This window comes from Myotis lucifugus, unplaced genomic scaffold, assembly GCF_000147115.1.
Source record: "Myotis lucifugus unplaced genomic scaffold, Myoluc2.0 scaffold_19, whole genome shotgun sequence".
NCBI classification, from domain to species: Eukaryota; Metazoa; Chordata; class Mammalia; order Chiroptera; family Vespertilionidae; genus Myotis; species Myotis lucifugus.
This window is the reverse complement of record NW_005871067.1, coordinates 5,800,774-5,820,273: the sequence shown is the minus strand read 5'-3', so window position 1 is coordinate 5,820,273 and position 19,500 is coordinate 5,800,774.

Here is a 19,500-nt window from a genome sequence, read left to right as displayed (position 1 = left end):
CAACAGTGCATGAGGGTTCCTTTTTCTCCCACATCCTCGCCAGCACTTGTCATTTGTTGATTTGTTGATGATAGCCATTCTGACAGGTGTGAGATGGAATCTCATTGTTGTTTTAATTTGCATCTCTCGGATGATTAGTGACTTTCAGCATCTATATATATAAAAGCCTAAGCGACCGTTACGACTGGAACAACCGGTCAACCAGTTGCTATGACATGCAATGACCACCAGGGGGCAGACACTCAATGCAGGAGCTGCCCCCTGGTGGTCAGTGCACTCCCACAGCCAACCTCCATGGCCAGCCAACTTCCCTGATCCCTCCCCACGGCCAGCCAACCTCCCGCATTTCCTGCCCCCTGGGCCGGTCCCTCCCTTCGTCCCTCCCCCCATCTGGCAGGCCCCAGCCAGCATTGCCAGCAGTCCCCCAGCCAGCATTGCCAGCAGGCCCCCAGCCCCAATGGGGACTGGGCGAGATGGCCCCAATCAGCCCTGATCACCAGCCAGGCCTAGGGACCCCACCCATGCACAAATTTCGTGCACCAGGCTTCTAGTGTTTTCATATGTCTCTTGGCTTTCTGTATGTCCTCTTTCCAAAAGTGCCTATTTAGGTCCTTTGCCCATTTTTTGATTGGATTGTCTATCTTCCTTTTGTTAAGTTGTATGAGTTCCCTATAAATGTTGGAGATTAAACCCTTATCAGAGATAACATTGGCAAATATGCAGTGGGCATTCTTGTTGTTTTGTTGATTGTTTCTTTTGCTGTGCAGAAGCTTTTTATTTTGATGTAGTCCCATTTGTTTCTTTTCTCTTTAGTTTCCAATGCCCTAGGAGCTGTATCGGTGAAGAAATTGCTTCGGCATATGTCTGAGATTTTGTTGCCTTTGGATTCCTCTAGTATTTTTATGGTTTCCCATCTTACATTTAAGTCCTTTATCCATTTTGAGTTTATTTTTGTGTATGGTGTAAGTTGGTGGTCTAGTTTCATTTTTTTGCATGTATCTGTCCAATTTTCCCAACACCATTTATTGAAGAGACTATCTTGGCTCCATTGTATGTTCTTGCCTCCTTTGTCAAATATTAATTGAGCATATTGGTTCGGGTCGATTTCTGGGTTCTCTGTTCTATTCCATTGATCTATATGTCTGCTCTTGTGCCAGTACCAGGCAGTTTTGAGAACAGTGGCTTTGTAATACAGCTTGATATCTGGTATTGAGATCCCACCTACTTTGTTCTTCTTTCTCAGGATCGCTGCAGCTATTCGGGGTCTTTTTTTATTCCAGATGAATTTTTGGAAAGTTTGTTCTAGGTCTGTAAAATATGCCGTTGGTATTTTAATGGGGAGTGCTTTGAATTTATAGATTGCTTTGGGTAGTATGGACATTTTAATGATGTTGATTCTACGGACGTTGAAAAAAGAGATAGAGGAAGACATAAACAGATGGAAGAACATTCCATTGTGTTCTTAATTGCAGCTATGTCATTCTTCATTTCTCCTTGGTTCTTCTTCATTTCCTCTTGATTTTTACACATGTTTTTGAATTTGTTGTCCATCCTCTTCAGCGTCCTTATAACCATTGCTCTGAATTCTTTCTATAACAAATTGCTTGCCTCCATTTCATTTATTTCCTTTTCTGGTGATTCCTCCTTTTCTTTTGAAGGGGGTTGTTTCTTTGTCTCTCCATATTTGCTGTTCTTTTGTGATTGTTTCTATGTGTTAAATCAAACTTCTATGTCACCCATATTTTTTTATTTTGTCTTATATAGATGTTTTGTGAGACCAAGTGTTGCAATCTCTCCAATTTTCTGGACTGGGTAATCTAGGGATGCTCCCTACTTGGGATATTTGTGTACTCTTGGTGTAGTTGGGTCTTGAGTGTTATTGTTCCATTTGTGGATGAAGTCTCCTCTCAGGGTATCTAGTTATGAGGCTTGCTCTCTACCATGTTGACTGAACAGCACAAAATACAACTCGACAAGACACAACACTAAGGGAACAAAACATGAATGTACTCACAACACCAATAACCCCAAGAAAAATGACCACCAGAGAAGAGAGGATTAGGAGAGAGGAAAGAGAGCAAAAATGATATCTAGAAAAGAAAAAAGGTAAGAGAGAAAAGAAAAAGAAGAAAAAGGAAGTAAAAACATATATGGGGAGGAAACACCACAGAACAAACAGATAAACCAAAACATGCAAACAACAAACACCCAGAAAAAAGGGTGGGGGATTTTGCAGAATCTGTAGAGGCAGAGCTTATATACCAATAGTAAGGTTAAGGAATTGAATGGATAAGGGGAGGATCTTGGTTCAGTATAGAGGAGGTAGAACGAGAATGAGTGAATAAGAGGAAAAGAAAGAAAAAGCATTTTAATAAAAAATAAATAAATAAGGTAAAATAACAATAAAAATAAAAGTAGAATGAAGAAAACAATAATGCAAAAAAATAAAAGATAAAAAAATAAAGAAAAAAATTTTTTAAATAAAAGATAAAAAATAAATAAATAAAAGTGAAGTGTCATTCATTTCAGCCGAGTTTTAATACCCCATGGGGGCTGGTTTAAGATCCCACTCTTCTGTTCTGTCTGCTACTTCTCAGTTTCCTGTTAGGTAGTCAGCACCATGTTAAAGTTCCAAGTGGTCCACTGCTCCTCTGTTTGTGTCTATCTCCACAGCCTTGACTGCAAGCAGGCAGGACCAATGTGCCCACTTAGCCTGTCTGCCTGTTGTCAATCTTAATCTCTCAAGTGGCTGTTTCTGACAGGGCTATAGATAGGGAGGGTGCTATAATTGCTTTCTGGGACTGGATGGCCTCTCTTCAATGCAGTCCCTGAAGGCTCTTCAGGGCTATTCAGATTTTTTGTGTTCTTTGTAGTGCTCAGAGTATAGTCTGGGTGTGGCTGTATTGGCTGCCTTGAGGCTGCTGGGAGGGCCTAGCTCTTCAAGAGAAAAATGGCTGCTTAGGTCCAGAGGGTCAGGAATGTCCCAGTGCTGGGCTCCTGTTCACCTCTCCCCAACCTGCTCTCCTCCACAGCCTCTCACCAGACTCCACAAGTCTGCACCTCCACCTGCACCTCAGCCATGGGTGATTGTTTGTATTTGAAAGGTCCTATGAACTGGGTTTAGAAAAAGCAAAGACCAGAGGCAAATCAACCACATGACTGTTAGTTTCTCTCCCCCCGGCACCATATGGCTCAGGAGGTTCTTCAGGCTGCCCCTCTACGCTCAACCTCCCGCAGCTGTGGACTTAGATCTAGAATCCTCTGCCACCAGCAGCCCTGTGGACTTCCTTTCCACAGTCAGATGTTACGCCTGTTCTCAAGAGGTGTGGACTTGGTGCCGTGCAGCTTCCTTCTAACTCTCTCGGCTCAGTGGTCTCGCTTCTCCCTCCAGCCCAGATCCCTGATCCTACCATTCTCCAGGTGTCCTCTGCCCTTCCCGGCTGTGAATTGTCTCACCAACTGTATCTACTTTGCCAATTCTGGGTGGATGTTATTTGATTTAGATGCTCCTTCTATCTTCTCCGGTATAAGGCTCTGGACGCGTCTGCCTATTCAGCCACCATTTTTTCTCTCTCCAACAATGCTATTTTTAAAAGGTTTTAAATAACTTTTTCAATGCAAACAACCCACTGGAGCAGACCTAATTCACTTTATAGGTCAGCTAAACCAATAGCATCCTGAGAGCCACACTGAGCTATGCCATCACACAGGTTACTAGACTCATAGGGTCTGCACAGTCCTGACCAATAAGATGGCATTTGTGTGTTTTCCTTCATGCCCACACTTTGGGATGGCAGCTAGCATTGTCCTAATAGAATGTCCTGTGTGTGTGTGTGTGTGTGTGTGTGTGTGTGTGTTTATTTTTTAATTGAGGTAAGAGAAAGAGTAAGGGGGTGGGGGGAGGGGAGAGAGGGAGAGAGAGAGAGAGAGAGAGAGAGAGAGAGAGAGAGAGAGAGAGACATTGATTTGTTGTTCCACTTATTTATGCAGGTGCCTGACCAGAGATCAAACCTGCAACCTTGGCATATCAGGACAACGCTCTAACCAACTGAGTTACCCAGCCAGGGCAAATTCCCTGTGTTCTTAACTATGACCATTTTGTCAACTCTAAGAAAGAAGCTACCTACCAAGAAGGGCTTCTGGTGGCTAACTGGGCTCACATTTTTTTAAAAACTAGAGCCTAGTAGCCATTTCTACACAGGGGCCTCTCACACAAGCTACACTCCAGGGATAAGACTGCATTGAACTGCCTGCCTGCACTATGTTTCTGCCATCTGAGCCACCCCTTACAAAGCAATTCCTGGAATCCTATTTTAAACAATAGGACTGAGGCCTTCCCCGCCCAATTGAAGCTGTGTAGCTCCAACCACTCAGCAGCTATTTAGGGGCTCTATTCTGACCAATCAAGACAGTGCCTTTTCAACCAATCAAACTGTGAGGATTTGGAGTCCTATTTGCATGAGGACGGGCGGGGGGTGGCGGCGGCGGGGGGGGGGGGGGGGGGGGGGGGGGGGGGGGGCGGACTTCTGTCTACATAAGCCTGCTCCCTCTGGTTTAAGGTACATGCTTTCCCTTACCACTGAAGACTGGAGACTGTGTTCCCTGGCTGAGCTGAAACACCAAAGATGTATTCTGAGTAGAGCTGTCTAGCTGGAGAGGGGGCACCTCACAGCAGTGGTTTCCACAGCCACGCTGTATCACAATTGAGCTTTTTTGCACTGAATAAAGTTTCCTTCTTTACTGCATCCCAAGTTGGGGATTACTGTTGGCATTGAATTGGTGCCAACGACCATCATTTGACAGATTCATACACCAAAAAAAAAGTTCTTCTGGGCCTCTCCCACCTGGTGAACCTGGACATAAAGTCAGCTAATGAGTTTTCCCTGATAAGTTAATGTTCAGGCTTCACAATGGTGACCTCAAATCAACACTGCCATTAACAGCAGCTTAGCCAATGCCGTGAGCTCAATAGCCCACTCTCTGCCTTTTAATTAAAATTCCAAGTTGGTGTTTTTGTTTTCAAGGGAAGGATGTCGAAGATCAAGGTCACCCAGTCCAGACACTGCGGGGAGGGACACCTGGTTGCACACTGACATGCCAGCAGCTCCTGGGAGGGAAGTGCGCTGCAGCAGGAAGTATTTCTACAACTTTCAGAATGTTTTCTGGATATAAATAGTCTCTGCAGCATGGTATATTCCAGCAAGAAAGAGTGGAACAAAACTAGGTTATGGACTGGCAGATGCGAACCTTCCATGGGCAACAGAGCACTCATGGACTCGCTTCAGCTATATTTAGCATCCACCTTAATGTACTACAAACAATGCCAATTTTAAAAGCCACACCAATCAGAGGAGAAAAGATTATTAAAATTTATTAAGCAACCACTACGAGAAACCCCTGGGCATAATCACGGTGATAAATACCTGCTTAAGCCCCTGCCCATCCCCACCTTATGTTTCTTGTTAACACAAGGGGTCCATTACTGCATGTGGCTCCTTCCCAGGAGATAAGCCATCTGCACAGAGGAGTTGTCAGGCACTCTGGGCCCCTTCCAACCTGACAAGCCACTCTTAGGATTACAGTGATGGAATAGCCCTCTTAGCAAACAGGCTTCTCAGGTTCCCAGAGGGGCCTCGTTTTTTGTTGTTGTTCTTTTTCATAGCAGAATTATTAAATATAGAAGCAAATGGGTTTTCACGTTTACTCCTTGGCAACATTTTCCATATAGTAAGTAATGGCACTAGTCAGAGAAATCTTGTCTATTTCACTGTACATCCTGGTTCTGGGGTCAGAAATTAGGGTCCATCAATTGCTTGGGATCCCCCATTTTGAAAATGAAAGTGAATGGACATCTCCCCAAAGGAGAGAGAGCAAGCTGGCCCACTTGCTGTGAGAAGCAGTTTGGGGATCTCACGTCAAGCAGTCTAGCCAGGTGCTGTGTCCTGACTCCTAATATGACCACTGATTGTGCAGCAGGCACACAGTAACATGAACATAAGTAACCCCTATTCCAGATCAATCGCTGACCAACTGGCTTTCAGCAAAATCTCCCAGCTCTCAGATTCTCTGTTTCCTCAGGTGTTAAGCACAGATAATCAGAACATCTTCCAGGAGTTGTTATGAAAATAAAAGCAGGGCATGCAGGTCCAGGCACTTACCCTGAAATCTAGCATATAGTAAGTGCTCAAGCAATATTAGGCACTATTATGCTAGATACTGATGATTCCCCAGAGGAAAAGAGTAATGGGGCAAGTTTGAGAATGCTAACTTCTCAACTGTCTTACCTCTTCATAGCTAGAGGACGAAGGATGGTTATGGGTGCAGAATTGTCTTGCCTGTTGCCATTGAGAGAACCATTCATTCATTCCAGTATGAACTGAATGCCTCCTGAGCCTTAAGAATTTTATGAGCAGTGTAGTGAAAGTTTCTAGTGAAATAAATTCAGTTCATGATTGATCATATTCCCATGGATAATTTCCATTTTTCAAGGTGATAATGTGGATGTTATTTGTGGCACACAATTTTCAGGGGTATTAGTGTAATTGGGACAAAGCAAAGGCATTTCGTGTATTAAATAATATGAAGAGAATCAAAACATCTTTTTCCCACTGTAAAAGTTAGTGTCTTTTAACTATTTGAGGGCACACCTAGAGCAAGATGTAGCTATTGAATGAAACAGTGCTGAAAAGTAGTGAAGAGGTCCTTTGCTGACTGTCAGAAGTATTGTAGCCTAATATGCTGAAATCTAAAGAACAGAGGGCCTCAGGGTGCCCAAGCTCCCTTAGAACTGTAGAATTGGCTGGTGTGTTAAAAGAACAGGGAAGGGAGAGACTCACCTGACATTCCTAACCTTTCAGCTTTGTTTCTTTCTGAATTACTTTGAGCAAATCGCATAACCTCTGCAAGCTTGTTTCAAGCTTCTTTGCTAAAAACTGCAAAGAATGAGAACTGACACCGAAGTTTCTATGAGGATTAAATGAGATAACATATTTAAAGAAGCTGTTACTTAAATCTATGTGGAATACTGAATTTCATTTATTTCTCACATATTACATTTATCACAACACGCATGCACACACACCCATATGCACATATGCAACACATACATGCACACACATATGCATGTACATAACACATGCCTTCCTCTGTAGGGAATGGTCTGCTGCCCTCCTGGCTGGTCCCCACCAGGTGAGTGAGAAATTAAAGCACAGCCAATTTCAGGTATGCCTGCCTCCTCTGCACCACAGTATCTTCATGCCAGTGAACTTAGATTATTAGGAATATCAAAGTGGCATTTGAATTTGACTTTTGCCCTCACCACTCTACTGAAATTCTGCAAGACCTCCACAGCAAATGGCCTTTAGTTGTGATTCGTTCTCCTCCCTTTTCTGCAGCATTTGACAAGCTGATTTCCAGTTTGAAATGCTTTTTCTCTTTTGGTTTCCATGTTGGGATGCTGCTCTGGTTTTCTCCTGCCTCTTTGATACTTCTCCTCCAAGTCTACGTTACAGGCTCCACTTGTCCTGTTTCATGAATATGGGACACCCAACATTCCTAGACCTCTTTCTTCTCTCTTTGTATTCTCCCCCTTCATCAGTGTAATTCATTTCAATGGAATCAACTTTCTCTTCTAAAATCATGGTTCCCAAGTCTGCATCTGTGATCCTGACATCTTTTACAAACCTGAAACTGGGGTTCAATACCCAAATACCTATAGGGGCTGGGCAAGTAGAGGTAATAGGGCAGATTAGTGACTATGACAAAGTAGAAAGCATGTACTTCACTCTCAACTCTAAACAACTGTTGCCTTGCAAGAATTGAGAGCCCAGTGATTCCAAAACTTATGATTTTTCTACAGAAGTCAGATATGTAAATTTTTATTTATAAGAAATCCATTAACAACTAATTTACTTTTTTAGTTATGTAGGTTAACCCCATTCAGGGCAAACAGAATGCACCTGAAGCCCAACTGTGGCCTGTTATTCTTTTTTTTTAAATATGTTTTTATTGATTTCAGAGAGAGAAAGAAAGAGGGAGAGAGTGATAAAAACATCAATGATGAGAGAATCATCATCAATTGGCTGCCTCCTATATGCCCCCTACTGGGGATAGAGCCCACAACCTAGGCATGTGCCCTGACCTAGAATGAACCGTGACATCCTGGTTCATGGGTCGACACTCAACCACTGAGCCACACTGGCCAGGCTGGCCTGTTATTCTTGACCCACAAGTCCAACTACTCATTTTAAGCCTCACTGGAACCTCAAATTTGACATATTCAAAACCCACCATAATCTTCCCTAACTCAGCTCCTCTTACTGTTCTCTAATTCAAATATTGCCAATCCCATGCTCCCAAACACCCAGGTTTGAAACTTTCACATAATTTTCAACATTTTTTCCACTTTTTTCTCAACAGATTGGCTCTGAATCATCTTTGCAATGAGTCTGAATCTACATCCTGCTTTCTATTCCCAGTCTCACCATTAATTCTCAACCACAATGCTGCAATCAACTTCCTGGCTTTCCCACACTGATCCATCTACACACACTAAAAGATTAGTCTTCCTAAAATCCTCCGTTCACATGACTTCTTACTCAAAGCTTCACAGCTTCCTATAAGCTCTGAAGTTTAGCGTGCCCTTCTTTATCCAGCAGTCAAAGCCCCACACAACCTAGGGCAGATACCACCAGGTGTCCTTTAACAACCATTCTCTCCTCCTTCTGTGGTAATAGAACCCCCAGTGATTTGCTGCGAATGTGGACACCTGGCCTAACAAGTACATTTCTCAGTATTCCATGCAGTTAGGTGTGGCCATATGACTAAGTGCAGCCGATGGAGTGAATGTAAGTAAGCTCTAATAGTAGTTTCTAAGAATCTAGTAGGATTTTTCTAAGAATCCATTCTAAGAGACAGAACACTCATGCCATTCACCTTCTTCTTTGTCCCATTGTCCATCCTGATGTATAGAGCATGATGCTACAATTTTGAACCATCAACTAATAGGCCCACACTGTGGAGTAACAAGAGAGAAGGAACCAGGGTTCCTGACACAGGGGGTCCACAACATCCCTGGGGATCACGGACTGTGCGCATATATCTTATTTAAGCTATTGTTACTTTTGATTTTCTGCCACTCTCAGCCAAACCTAATCTTCACTAACATAGATCCCACCTAACACAAACCCCTAACCATATCCTACCCATCATTTAAAATAGCTACATGTTCCCCAACATGCAGCTATTTCCCTACCTCTACACCTTTTCTCACACTGTACCTGGATTGATTTGCTCTTGTTAAAATTCTGTCCCTCTCTCTCTAGACCCATCTCAATTCTCATTTCACCTCCATAAAATTTTCTTCATCACTTCAATAGCACGATGTCTCTCTAAATCCCATCAGCATTTCATTTACTTCTCACATATTATATTTATCACAACACACACGCACACACACCCATATGCACAGATGCAACACATACATGCACACACATGTGCATGTACACAACACATGCATACACACATTCACATGATCACACACATGCACACACACAACTCATGCATGCACACACACACACACTTCCAGTTTTATGTCCAAACATTGCTGGCCCCATGCATACTGAACCGAGTGGGCCCATGATACAAGCTGTTTGATTGAATTGAGGAAACAAATCACCCACAAGAGAACAGCAAATGGCTGAGGAGTGTGGGGATAGGGAGTCTCCTCCCAGGTCTTGGGATGGCTGGTGACAAGGTGGTTTTGTGAGAAGGCTCTGTACATCTGAACTGAGCTGTTGTTTGAGCACCAGCTGGCAGAGCCCTCTCTATGTCACTTCTTAGAACCATGCCACCCCCAAATATAGTAACCAAGTAATTGCATCAAATCACCACACTTTGTCTGTGGCTCTCCCACTGTCCTGATCCTTCCCAACCAATACCTGGTCAATGACAGCCCTGGCATTACCCACGTGGTCAATGGGCCATTTAACTATATTTGATCAGAAACACATTTTGAAACTTCTGACTTGGGCATACCCTCTACAGCACCTGACTGCCACAAACCCTTCTAGATTTTTATTTTGGATCCTGTCTCTGAATGACAATTAAGAATAGCTTGGCTTGGCAAAGGGTCCAGGTTAGGATTACATGACATATGGCCCTGTTGGATACAAGCCATATTGTCAGATTATCCAGGGTCCTGGTCCTTGTGCCTGTGAGCTGCTTACATGAGAACACCCATTATCTCCTCACCTGAAACCTTTGATAAAAGATGATATTTGAATATAAATAGCAAAGAAAGGAGTTTGGAGAGAAGAGAGAAACATTCTGCCTCTCCAGGTGCCAGGCCACTCTGAGGCTCACTTCCCAGTAAACCCACTTGCTTTCCCCCGGAGTGACATATGTTCTCTCAGGCACCATAGAGCTCTTCAGCCGGCTGGGCAGTTGCATTGTCTCTGAAAAGACAAGTTTCTCACCCCAGCCTCTATCCCCCCAAACTCAGTCTTAGATTTCCTAAGCATAGTTTACTGCTGAGGGTGACCACAGACAGGAAGAATGAGAGTGCCCACATCCCAGGCTAGATGCAAGAGATTCCTACACAGGGAAATTAGGGGTGAGCAGGGAGGAAGGGACAGGGGACAGGAAAGGGAGAATGGTGAGGACTTGGGCTCCATAAGTTAAAAACAAGCTTTCCTTCAAGGCACCAAATGTCTTCTGCTTCTGGTTCTCCTTCTGATCCTAGACATTGAGTCCATTGTCACTGCAGGCACCAAGAGCAATCTTCAAGGCACTTTCAAGGGAACTAATGCGGATAACAACTTTAGCTTGGACCTTGGGTTTGTTGTTTTTTAACCAGACTTTCGCTTTTAATATTTTTTTCTATTTTTCTTTTTGTTCTACTTTTAATGTATTCTTTATTATTATGAACTCATCATTTCATCTCCAACTTTTATTTTTTTAGTGGAGACAAGAAGTGACTGCCAGAACTGTCAGACACTTTAGGATGGTGCTTTTAAGATGTCTTAGACTGGGTGGAATTGGGGTGAGGGAGGCAGCAAACTTTTCTTCAAAAGACCAGAGCATCACAATTGAGAAAGGTGCCCACAAACATTGGGTTGTGAAAAGTAGCAGAGTTGCTATCTGCCAAGGAGAGACAGCTGGAAATGCAGGCACCCTCTTAAAGGGCCAATGCACAAAATTTCATGTGCAGCCAATGACCTTGGGCTCTGTCAGAGGGAGGGCAGAGCTGTGTGAGGAGAATCCAGGGTTGTGTGCTCTGGGCATAGAGCTTGAAAGGCAGTCACTTGGTTTCCCCCATGCTGCAGAGGACATCTTTCTCAAGCAGACCTTTATCATCCAGGCATCTTTGCCTGGGGAGGGAAGCAATTGCCCCACCCTGTTGGAAAACCTCTTTCCCCACCTTGTGGAGTTCACAGTCTGAGGCTCATTAAGAGACTGAGAATAACAATCACCCTGCAGGCAGAGGCTTTGAGTCTTTGTCTGATCTGCTTATGGACCCCAAGCTAGAAAAAGCAGACCTTGGAGTGCACCTTGGTCCTTTCCAAATGCAAGTTGTAGCTATCAACAATCCATAAGTTGTGGGTTGTTGATAACTACAAACAGAGTACTCAGGGCTAGTCACAAACAGCATCTGACATTGTCTTAAGCAAGAAGAACCCAAAGAGGCTGATGACTAGACATATCATAATTAAATACCAAAAAATAAAGACAAAGAGAGAATCTTAAAGGCAGCAAGAGTAAAGTAATTTGTTACCTACAAAAGAGCTCCCATAAGGCTGTCAGCTGATTTCTCATCAGAAACTCTACAGGCCAGAAAGGAATTGCATGAAATATTCAAGATAATGAAAAGAAAGACTCTGAAACCAAGACTACTATATCCAGCAAGGCTATGATTAAAAATAGATGGTGAAATAAAGAGCTTCCCAAACCAAAAAAAGTGGGGGTGGGGGGGGGGGAGAGGCTAAAGTTTATCACCACCAAACCAGCAATGCAAGAAATGTTAAAGGGACAGGTGTAAGAAGAAGAAGAAATAGAGAGAGAGAGGGAGAGAGAGAGAGAAACATAGGTTTAAAGAATTAAAATCACAATAAATAATAACCTTAAACATAAATGGGTTAAATGCTTCAATCAATAGACATAGGGTAACTGAATGGAAAAGAAAACATGACCCAAATATATGCTGTCTACAAGATACCTATCTCAGAACAAAAGACTCATAAAGGACGACAGTGAAGGGATGGGAAAAAAAATTTGCCATGCATATGCCTGGTACTAGAACAAGGACAGACCTATAGACCAATGGAATAGAATAGAGAACACAGAAATCGACCCAAACCATTATGCTCAATTAATATTTACAAAGGAGGCAAGAATATACAATGGAGTCAAGACAGTCTCTTCAATAAATGGTGCTGGGAAATTTGGTCACACACATGCAAAAAAATGAAACTAGACCACCAACTTACATCAGACACAAAAATAAACTCAAAATGAATAAAGGATTTAAATGTAAGATGGGAAACCATAAAAATACTAGAGGAATCCACAGGCAGTGAAATCGCAGACATATGCCGAAGCAATATCTTCACTGATACAGCCCCTAGGACAATGGAAACTAAAGAGAAAATAAACAAATGGGACTATATCAAAATAAAAATCTTCTGCACAGCAAAAGAAACCATCAACAAAACAACAAGAAAGCCCACTGCATGGGAGAATATATTTGCCAATTTATCTCCAATAAGGCTTTAATCTCCAAAATTTACAGAGAACTCATACAAGTTAACAAAGGAAGATAAACAACCCAATCAAAAAATGGGCAACGGACCTAAATAGATACTTTTTGAAAGAAGACATAGGGAGGCCAAGAGACATATGAAAACATGCTCAAAGTCACTAATCATCCGAGAGATGCAAATCAAAATGACAATGAGGTACCATCTCACACCTGTCAGAATGGCTATCATCAACAAATCAACAAATGACCAGTGCTGGCGAGGATGCATAGAAAAGGGAACCCTCGTTCCTGCACTGCTGGTGGGAATGCAGACTGGTGCAGCCACTGTGGAAAACAGTATGGAGTTTTTCAAAAAACTAAAAATGGAACTCCCACTTGACCCAGTGATCTCACTTCTATAAATAGATCCCAAGAAACAAGAAACACCAATCAGAAAGGATATATGCACCCCTATGTTCATAGTAGCACAATTTATAATAGCTAAGATTTGGAATCACCCTAAGTGCCCATCAGCAGATGAGTGGATTAAAAAACTTTGGTACATCTATATAATGAAATACTATGCTGCTATAAAAAAGGAATTCTTACCCATTTGCAACAGCATGGATGGACCTGGAGAGCATTATGCTAAGTGAAATAAGTCAGTCAGAGAAAGATAAATATCACATGATCTCACTCATTTATGTAATATAATGAACAACATAAACCGATAAACAAAAACAGATCCAGAGACAGAGAAGCATTGATCAGATGCTCAAACCTCAGAGGGAAGGTAGGGGAAGGTGGGGGTAAGGGTGAGAGAGCAACCAAAGGACTTGTATGCATGCATATAAGCATAACTAAAGAATGCAAACAACAGGGGGTAAGGGAGAGGGCAGGATTGGGGGGATTAGGGGCAATGGGGAAATAAGGACACATTTGTAATACCTTAATCAATAAAAGGGGAAAATGGATGTAAAACCATAAAAGTCCTAGAAGAAACCATAGGCACCAAAATCTCAAACAACTCTCATAGCAATATGTTTACTGATACATCTTCTAAGACAATGAAAACCAAGGAGAAAATAAACAAATGGGACTACATCAAAATAAAAAGCTTCTGCACAGCAAAAGAAATTATCAACAAAATAACAAAAAAGCCCACTGCATGAGAGAACATATTTGCCAATGATATATCTGATAAAATCTTAACATCCAAAATATATAAGGAACTCATACAACTTAACAAAATAAAGACAAACAATCCAATCAAAAATTGGGCAAAGGATCTAAATAGGCACTTCTCCTAAGTGGACATACAGATGACCAAGAGCGATACGAAAAAATGCTCAAAGTCACTAATCATTCAAGAGATGCAAATTAAAATGACAACTGATGTATAACCTCACAACTGTCAGAATGGCTACCATCAACAAATAACAAGTGCTGGCGAGGATGTGGGGAAAATGGAACCATAGTACACTGCTGGTGGGTATGCAGACTAGTGCAACCATTATGGAAAACAGCATGGAGTTTCCTCAAAAAATTATAAATGGAACTGCCATTTGACCCAGTGATCCCATTTCTAGGAATATATCCTGAAAAAGCATAAACACCAATCAAAAAGGATATATGCATCCCTATATTCATAGCAGTGCAATTTATAATAGGTAAGGTCTGGAAATAGCCCAAGTGCACATCAGGAGATGAGTGGATAAAAAAGAATTGGCTCATTTGCACTATGGAATACTATGCAGCTATAAAAAAAAAAAGGAGGAGCTCTTACCCTTTGAGTCAGCATGGAGGGACCTGGAGAGTATTATGCTAAGTGAAATAAGCCAGTCAGAGAAAGAAAAGTATCACATGATCTCACTCATATGTGTAATCTAATGAACAAAATAAACTAATGAACAAAATAGATCCAGAGACATGGAAGCATGGAATAGAGTGATGAATTTCAGTGGGAATGCAGGGGTAGGTGGGTTGGGTTGGGAGAGATTAAGCAGAGAACTTATATGCATAAGTGCATAATCCATGGACACAGACAATAGCGTGGTGAAGGCCTGTGGTGGGGGGCAGGGACAGGCTAGAACAAGTCAATGGGGGGGGGGGATATATGTAATACTTCCAATAATAAAGATAATTTTTTAAAAGATTCTTACACTCATCATAACTCATCAATTGTAATACATCATTTTTTACATTTTAACACCTCTAGTTTTTACACATTTGGGAGCTGTCTTAAACATATCTGTATGTCTTCCTTTAATTGGCAGTATATTTATTCATAGCAATGGCAGTATGTTAAATAATGATGGATCTACTGATCAATAGCATCTTACATTTTATGTAATATAGAGGCTGGGTGCACAAAAATTTGTGCATCGGGGGGGGGGTGCCTCAGCCAGGCCTGCGCCCATTCACAGTCCATGACCCCTTAGGGGATGTCCACCTGTCGACTTAGGCCCACTCCCCGGGGGATCAGGCCTAAGCTTGCAGTCAGACATCCTTCTGGCAGCCAGGGAGCCCTCGGGGGATGTCCAACTAAAGGCTTAGGCCCCCAAGGGATCAGGTCTAAACCATTAGTTGGACATTCTCAGTGCTGCCACGGAGGTGGGAGAGGCTCCTGCCACCACAACTGCGCTGGCCAGCCATGAGCCAGCTTCTGGCTGAGTGGCACTCCCCATATGGAAGTGCACTGACCACCAGGGAGCAGCTCCTGCATTGAGCATCTGCCCCCTGGTGGCCAGTGAGCATCATAGCAACCGGTCATTCTGCCGTTCAGTCAATGTGCATATTAGCCTTTTATTATTATTATATAGGATGTCCCTATTTCCCCCCTTTGGCCCCTCTACCCAGCTCTTGCCCCCCACTTCTCTCTGGCCATCACCATACTGTTGTCTGTGTCCATGGGTTGTGCATATATTTTCTTTGGCTAATCCCTTCTTTAAATTCACTTCTTTAAATTTTTACTTTCAGATAAGTGCTTATAACTGCACTATTATATATTTTCTATTATAGCATTTAGAATTAAGATATTTTTTAATTGAACCCTTGTAAATTTTAGCACAATTTAATAAATTATGCTAGAAGCAATTAGGAGATTTTTCATGTAATGCACACACATTTCAATTAATATTTTATTAATTTTTAATTTTTTAATATTTTAATTTGAAATAATCTCATACATGTAAAAAAAACTATAAAATACTACAGCATATTATATGTACACTTCACCCAATTTCTTAGGTGTTAATAATTTAAACATAACCATTATACAACTAACAAAATTTGGAATATATTTTTCTTATAATCTCTTTAATGTTACTTAATCCATTTACTTTGTTTTTGTTAATCTTCACCCAAGGATATTTTTCCATTGAATTTTAGAGAGAGTGAAGGGAAAGGGAGAGACACATTGATTGGTTGCCTCCTGCACATGCTTTGATAGGGACTGGGGATCAAACCAGCAACTGAGGTACATGCCCTTGACTGGAATCGAACCTGAGACCCTTCAGTCCACGGGCTAATGCTCTATCCATTGAGCAAAACAGGCTGCAGCTTAATTCATTTACTTTTAATCTATATGTCTTTATATTTAAAGTGGGTTTTGTTTTTGATTCACCCTCATAATCTGTCTTGGCTCCTGGGGCTTCTGGGTCCCGCCTGCCTTGCCGCCCGGGACCCGCCGATCTGGTCCCAGGCAGCAAGGCAGGGCCGGCTCCTTGGGCTTCTGGGGCAAGGCGGGGCCAGGCCTGCCCAGGATGGCGGCGTGCTGGTGGCTCGCACTGTCCCTCCCTGCCTGCAGTATGCAAATTATCCTCCATCTTTGTTGGCGGTTAATTTGCATATCACACTGATTAGCCAATGGGAGGCGTAGCGAAGGTACAGTCAATTACCATGTTTGACTATTATTAGATAGGACTAGAGGCCCGGTGCACGAAATTTGTGCACGGGGGGGGGGTGGTTCCCTCAGCCCTGCCCGCACCATCTTGCAATCTGGGACCCTCGGGGGATGTCCGACTGCCGGTTTAGGCCCGATCCCAAAATTGACAGTCGGACATCCCTCTCGCAATCTAGGACCACTGGCTCCTAACTGCTCATCTGCCTGCCTGCCTCACTGCCCCTAACCACTCTCCTGTCTGCCTGATCACCCCTAACCGCCTCTGCCTGCCTGCCTGATCACCCCTAACTGCTCTCCTGCCTGTCTGATCGCCCCTAACTGCTTGCCTGCCTGCCTGCCTGATTGCCCCTAGCCACTTGCCTGCCTGCCTGATAACCCCTAACCGCCTCAGCCTCAGCCCCCACCACTGTGGCTTCATCCAGAAGACCATCCGGAATGACGTCTGGAAGGTCATTTGGCTGTCCAGTCTAATTAGCATATTGTGTTTTTATTATTATAGATGGTGAACACATTCAAAACACAGTAGAAAATCAAATGATTCATATTAATCCAGAGGAATCAAAACCATCATTGGTATGTGTTGTTAATCAAATTTTAAAATCTTGCATCTTAAGGAAGCTCTTGGAGACAATGAAGTGCTTTCTTAAAGTAAAGCTAGTCAAACTCACTTATGTGTTCAGTGCAGTGTTCTCTGGAGGGACCTCAAAGGGTTGGGTAGCTGAGTTGGTGGATTTTGGCAGGTGCACGTAAGAACACATAAAAATTAAAGAACAAAAATTGAGACTTTTACAAAAACAGAGAAGAGAGTTCTTAAAAATAAAAAGTAAGAAATAAAACAGAAAATATAGGAGAAAATATATGACAGCAAGACCTATAGAATTTAGTTCAGGAATTTAGCAAGCAGGTAAATTCAGTAAAGAAGATAGCTATTATTAAAGCAACCTGAAACTCATTACCAACCTCTATGATTTTAGTTTATTCAAATAGGTATTTAGTTGTTCAAACTGAACTATGAGTTATCTAATAAACAGCATGTAACATGAACATGTTAATTGCTTGAGTCTGCAAAAGGGCTAGAAACCCTGAAAGGGCCTAAGCATAGGAAATGAAAATCTCTCTGAGAAGGAATTCTGATTTCTTGTGTACTTGTCATACTTCTAGATGAACATAGGCACCTCCTGATGGGATCTCCAACTCTGGTCTTGTCCACTCTAACCTATGCTTCATATCTGCCACATGGGTTCTTCTTAAGTACTAGTTTCACATCACTCTTGTATTCCAAAATCACTAATGGCTCCCTAGTGCCTCACAACTATTGTCCAAACATTCCTACCTGACTTGTAAGTCCCTGATTGGGTTAACATAGCTGACCCTAGTTCTCACTGTTCTTCTCCTTGTGTCCTTTGCTACCAAAGCTAATTTCATCCCATCCTCTGTAGACATCTCTAATATATTTTTTCTCCAAAACTGAAACACCCCTTTTAAAATTCCTGCCTACCAAGTTCCTCTCCTTCAGAAAGGCTTCCCCACCTACAGTCAATAGGTCAGTCAAGGTGTCTGCCACATCCAGAGCTCCCCTGGGACAGAAGCCTCAAGGGGCTCCTCTGCATAGGTGGCCATATTCTGTATGACCAAGATGCTTTGGCCAAAGCTGATTAGATTAGTGCGAGCTCCCAATCTAAGCCAGGCAGTCAGTAGTCTTGCCCGTGACCAATGAGTTTGGCAGGTGTAAAAGCTCTGCTTACATAAGGATGATGAGATATAGGCAGACCAATAAGATCCTCTCTCTTGGAAATCTAAACAGAGGAAAGAAAGAGGGAGAGGAGAGGGGAAAAGAAGGAGAGAGAGAGAGAGAGAGAGAGAGAGAGAGAGAGAGAGACAGAGACAGAGACTAACTTACAGGAGCAGGAGTGGAAACCTCAGCAAGTTGTCAAATTATGTTAACAGTAAAGCCTAAGAGAAGAAACCAGGATTCCTGCTGCCCTGTTACTAGAGCAGCCTTGGATCCAGTACAACTCCACTAGTCCAGTTTCTTGGGACAGGTCTCACTCGATTTATGTTTTCCCTAAGAAGCCTGTCTATAGACCTTTTCCTGAAATTTTTGTGTACTCTGAAAGGTTGCCTGAGATTCCTGTCCCCAATGTACTGGTATACCTGGGCAGTGCTTAGGGCCGTGGTCGGCAAACTGCGGCTCGCGAGCCACATGCGGCTCTTTGGCCCCTTGAGTGTGGCTCTTCCTAAGCCTTAGGAGTACCCTAATTAAGTTAATAACAATGTACCTACCTATATAGTTTAAGTTTAAAAAATTTGGCTCCCAAAAGAAATTTCAATCGTTGTACTGTTGATATTTGGCTCTGTTGACTAATGAGTTTGCCGACCACTGGCTTAGGGGAACCTTAATAAGTGTTAAATCTATAAAAAGAAGAGCCTAATTAGGACCTTCATCAGTACCTGTTCCCTGAACATCTGTAGCATTTCTAGCTTGAACCATGAAAGCTGGCACTTACTCAGAATGTCTTCTCAAGGTCACTAATTTTGCATATGGTTTAATTTTGCTTCCCAAATAGGTCATACACTTTTTCAGGGCAGGGCTTATGGCTCATGTTTATTTTTTTATCTCTCATATCTTGTATGACGTTGAATAAGTTATTTAACCTCTCCAAGCATCAATATTCTCATTTTCAAAACTGGCATAATAATACTACCTCCTTTAAAGGTTAATTATAAAGAATAAATGAGAACATGTCTGTAAAGTGGTTGCCATAGTCCCTGGAACACTAGTATTCAGAAAGTGCTGCTGGAGATAGTGAAGGCAGTGGTGGTAAGGCTGGTGATGATGTTGGTGGAGGTGGTGACAATT